This window comes from Petaurus breviceps, unplaced genomic scaffold (assembly GCF_028583685.1).
Source record: "Petaurus breviceps papuanus isolate PSGF00001 unplaced genomic scaffold, PetGlider_PUasm1.0 582, whole genome shotgun sequence".
Lineage (NCBI taxonomy): Eukaryota > Metazoa > Chordata > Mammalia > Diprotodontia > Petauridae > Petaurus > Petaurus breviceps.
The window spans coordinates 3459240-3464845 of NW_027186390.1; positions in this window are offsets into that span (position 1 = coordinate 3459240).

The window sequence follows — 5606 nt, forward strand, 5'->3', positions numbered from 1 at the left end:
TCTATCTATCTATCTATCTATCTATCTATCTATCTATCTATCTATCTATCTCTCTCTCTCTCTCTGTCTGTCTGTCTGTCTGTCTGTCTGCCTGTCTGTCTGTTTATCCATATCTGTGTATTACCTTCATGTTTGTACCTCTGGCATATGTTGTTCATCCTTCATTTTTGAAGAGGACCAATGACATCAGAGGAAGAGGTCTTGCCTGGCACATGAACTGAATCTGAGTGAGGCAGTGTTGAGCAAAGCCATCAAACTCACTCTTTCTTCCACATTTATCAAAGTCCAATGGAAAAAAAATGAAATGGATGTCTGGTGATGGTTCAGGATGCAGTGGATAAGCTTAGCTCTTCAATGTCTGACCGACTCCAAGTGTTCCAACCACCTTCATCACCACTGGAACAAATTATTTTAATCCTCTCATTCCATCAGAGGAAGTCTTCACATGCTCAGGGTGGATAGCCCCCAATATATAGCACAGTGTCCAGCACATACTAGACCAGGAGTGGAGAGTTTGTGGCCTCAAGGCCATATGTGGCCCTCTACATCCTCAAGTGTGATTCTTTGACTGAATACAAACTCCACAGAACAAATCCGTTTAATAAAAGGATTTGTTCTGTAAAACCTGGACGCAATCAAAAGGCTGCACTCAAGGACCTAGAAGCCCATATGTGGCCTTGAGGACACAGGTTCACCACCATTTTTCTAGACACTTAAAAATGACTATTGAATTGAATGCAATTGAATCAAGCCTCAGCATGCTATAGGGCTTCTTGGATACTCAAAACATTGACCTGATGCACACACACACAGATGAAGCCTGTCTTTTTATGACATTTATGGAATTCATTGTTAGATCATTGTTAGTACATAGATCCTGGGTAGGCACATAGATGGATACTCAATGTACTGGATCATAACTGACTAGAAGGAGGAGAGTGAGCTAGATTTCATTTAGGAAAGTGTGCATATGTGTGCATATGTGTGTGTATGTGTAGGTATATTTTACATAGTAAAATCATTCTCCTGGTGATATAAATAATTGTTTACAAACCACAATCTCTAAAGATACAAAATTGCAAGTGACAACCCCCCTCCAATATAAATATGCAGCATATTAGCCAGAATGATCTCTATGCAGAAAGGAAACTTCAGTGACATATATAAGCAACCAAATTATCAAGGGGAATATATTCAGTATCTACTATATATGTCCTGACATATATAGTCCATATACACTACAGAACAGCAGGGCATACAAAGTAAAAAAATGAAGCAATATGTGCCCTTAGTGAGCTTATATTGTATGAGGAGAGATGACATGCCGAAATACAAAAATGTACAAAATACATTCAAAATCGATACAAAGGGGTCAAGATTGGGATACACTAGCAGGTGGACTTGCTTCTTATAGGAGGTGACATCTGAACTGGGCTTTGAAAAAAACTGAGGAATCTAAAAGCAAGATAAGATGCACATGGAATTCAACTGTGGTGTGTTTAACAGACGAAGTAAATAAAGTTCCAGGAAATTATAACATGACCATGCTCACATAGCTACTGAGTTTCCGAGGCAGTACTTGAACCCAGGGTCCTCTGAGTCCCAGTTTAGCATTGTATTCATGATGCCAAGTTGCCTCAATGTTATTATTTTGTTTTTGTTTTTAATATAGAAGACATGAATACTGAATTCAGATTTTTAGAACGCGAGCTTCTCTCTTACACAGTCTTCACTTAAGAGATGACATAAACATAGGGCCAGGTGGTTCAAGTCATGCAGTAGTAATGTACTGATAGAGCTTGGACTAGAACTCAGGTCTCCTGTCTTCCAAGGTTATTTCTACCCTACTATCTTGTCTTCATGGCACTTAAATAGTTTGCTCTATCCTTACCCACATGAAATTCCTAGTATGGTAGAGGAGATGAAATAGGTACAGATACTATTTTTCATATTATATTTACAGTGTAGTAGAAAATAAATTGTGAAAGAGCAAGAAGAGATATTAATAAACTATGTTAATTGAGAAGAGAGAACCCTTCAGGCCAAGAGCACTGAGGAAGGCTTCATACAATAAACAACTTTTAAACTAGATCAGGGTGGGGACCTGTGGTCTCGAGGTCACACATGGTCCTCTAGGTCTTCAAGTGTGGCCCTTTGATCAAATCCAAACATCACAGAACAAGTTTGAATTCAGACAAAGGGCCACACTTGAAGATCTAGAGGGCCATGTATGGCCTCAAGGCCACAGATTCCCACCACTAATTATTAGACCTTATGTGACAGGTAGAAATTTGGCAAAATATTTTTTTATTCTTCTCTCCACCACAAAAGTAATGACACTTTTGAGAAATTCCCTAAAATTCATGAATAGAACCACAACTCTTCATGCTAAAGAGGCTCCAAGAATTACTGGTATGCCCAGAAGTGGATAGATGTCCCCATTTAATTCAGAGCAATATTCAGAAGTGAAAAAAAAGGCTTTTATAGGTCTCAGCCAGAGTCTTGGGAAGAGAATCTCAGCCCAGTTCCCAGGAATCTTCTAGTTAAGTTTTCCATGGTGCCTAACACATTGCTCATGTGCTGAATAAGACTTCAGAAATATAACTAAAAGCTTCTAGAAATCCTTTTTCATCTAAAGCAATTGAGTTATGGCTATTTAGAACCCTGGAAATGTCAGCTCTGAATACTTGGGGAAAATACAAAATATACAGAAAGAAAAAACCCTTTAGGTCATTTTCTTATGTCCAATCTGGTAATTCTATCTCTAGCCCAAGAAAAAAAATGGGAAAATTTTTGATTGACCTTTAAGAGACTAACCAAGATATAGTCTCTGTTTTTGCATTCCTTATCAGAAAGATCATTTTTCTTCTTCTAGACTTTGGATTTGGTATGATTTGGTTTAATAAGCTTCCTTTTATATACTTTCCCATAGGCTTTTTGGCAAGGTATGTATTGTCAAATCATTAGGAAAGGAAAATTGATATCTTGTTTATTCTTATAGTCTCATGTAATCTCTCTCTCTCTCTGTATCTCTGTCTCTGTCTCTCTCTGTTTCTCTGTCTCTCTTTCTCTCTGTCTCTCTGTCTGTCTCTCTTTCTCTCTCTGTGTGTCTGTCTGTCTCTCTCTCTGTCTCTGTCTCTCTGTCTCTGTCTCTCTGTCTCTGTCTCTGTCTCTCTCTCTGTCTCTCTCTGTCTCTCTCTCTGTCTCCCTCTCTCTCTCTGTTTCTCTCTGTCTCTCTCTCTCTGTCTCTCTCTCTCTTTTTTTCTCTCTCTCTATCTCTCTCTTTCTCCTCTCTTTCCTCTCCCTCTCCCTCAATGTATCAATATCCATGCATCTGGCACACACATACACACACACACACCCTATCACCATCATCAAAAGTATTTATCAAACACACAGATTAAGTACACTAGGTCCAACATTTGGTGCTATGCAAAGACAATTTTGTAGAGACAGCCTCCTATTAATCAGCCTACTATGTGCTAGGCACTGTGCTAGATGGTGGTGATGAAAATTAAATAAATGAAACAACTCTACTCTTGAGGAACTTATACCCCAACATTCAACACTTGAGCTTTAGGTGTGCTTTATTAAATAACCAAAAACAGAGTCAAGATGCTGGAGTAAAGTCAGAGATTTGCTTGAGTTCTCCCAATCTCCCTTTCAAATATATTTTTTTAAAACTACTTCAAAATGAATTCTGGAATGGCAGAACTAACAAAAGAATGGGGTGAAAAAAAATTCCAGCCAAAGACAACTTATTTTTATTTTGGGGATTTAATGTATTTTTATTCATTGGATTAAGAATTTCAAAAATTACATTTTCTTTTTCTTAAGTTTTATTCATTTTAAACTTAAAATACAAAAAGAGAAAAAAGGGCATTTCCAAGGACACAGCAGAACAAAAAGAGAGTATTCAATAAAAGACCATGAATTTCCATTTCAGACTGTTTACTGTTAAAAAAAAAAAAACTATCAGGCAGCCAGGTGGCTCAGCGAGTAAGAGGACCGGCTCCAGTGATGGGATGACCTGGGGATCGAATCCGGGCTCCGACACTTAGCACCACACCCAGAAATAACTGGCTGTATAACCTTGAGCAAGTTACTTAACCCTGATTGCTCATAAAATAAAAACAACTATGTAATAAATACTACACACTGTTTTCAAGGTTACTGAGTTTTCTGTGCTTCCTTCTAAGCTTTTTTTAAATCTTTGTTGTGCATGTTTTTTTTCTCCCTCCCTCCCCACCCCACCCTACTTTACCCCAAGAAAGCAGCAAATAAACATGAGCACACACACACGCACACACAAACGTGTATGTGTGTGCATGTGTGTATGTAAAACCATGCTATACATGCTGCTATTTATCAGCTCTTTCTCTGGAGTTGCATCTTCCTTCATAGATCTTTTGTAATTGATTTGACTATTTATGATACTCAAGATGAATCAGTCATTTAAAGTTGTTCTTAGAACAATATTTCAATTACTATGAGCATAATTCTCTTGGGATCGCTCATTTTAATTTTCATTTTTTCATTCAAGTCTCCCCACATTTTTTCTAAAATTAAGTGGCTCATCAATTCTTATAGTACAGTAGTCTTCCATCACATTCATATACCACAATGTTTTAGCCATTCCCCAATGAAGTACATCTATCGTTTTAGCCAATTTGCAAAAAACAATTTGAAGTTCAGCAGAAGAGGTCAGTTTCATTGGGGTGCAAGTGAAGTATGATCCAGCAGAGTCCACACCCAGGAAGGCAGAAATGATGCCCTGAGCCCTGGCAAAAGATAGCATGGGTCCATGCATTAGGAAGCCAGTGGTGGACCAAACCTGACACAAGCCAGGAACAGGCCTTGGGAACAATTGAATAGGCAACAGCAGCTTCCAGAGCTTTCAACCCTCAGAAGGTAAGAGGGTTGGACAACTGGTCAGGAGGAAATTACAAGGGACTTTTTGCTGGCACTGGGGGCAACACTCTCTTACAATGCCCATATGTTGTGCTGGGTTTCAGCTCCAGGAGGAGGAGAAGCAGCACTAGAACACTCTCAGAGGGAAAGAAAGTCCCGAGCTTTCTGTTAGACATAATTTTATAGACAATGTGATTGCTAGCAACAGAATATGTTTCTTAGGGGTGCGATGCCTTTAGCATTGTTTCTATTGAAGCAAAGCATTCTCAGTATTATTCTTATTGAAGCAAAGCTTTCTTAGTATTGTTCCTATTGAGGCAAAGCCTTAGTATTATTTCTACTGAAGCGAAACAGACCTGAATCCATGGGAATCTATGGCATGTTGCTAGCAACACAGGTGAAACATTTCTTTACTATTGGGGCCTATTTGGTAGTTTCCAAGGAACCTAGTAGGGGTCCCCTCTGGCAGGTTTAAGGGGGCTTTGGTGTATAATTTCTGGTGGGCACTTCAAACCTTACTTGTTGCAATTGGGATAAGAGAAAGGGGGAAGCCAGTAGAAGGTAGGGCAGATTTGGGAAGACAGTGGTCAGAAGCAAAATACTTTTAAGGAGTAACACAGTGAAAGAGAGAGAGGGAGAGAGAGGGACAGAGAGAGAGAGAGAGAGAGAGAGAGAGAGAGAGAGAGAGAGAGAGA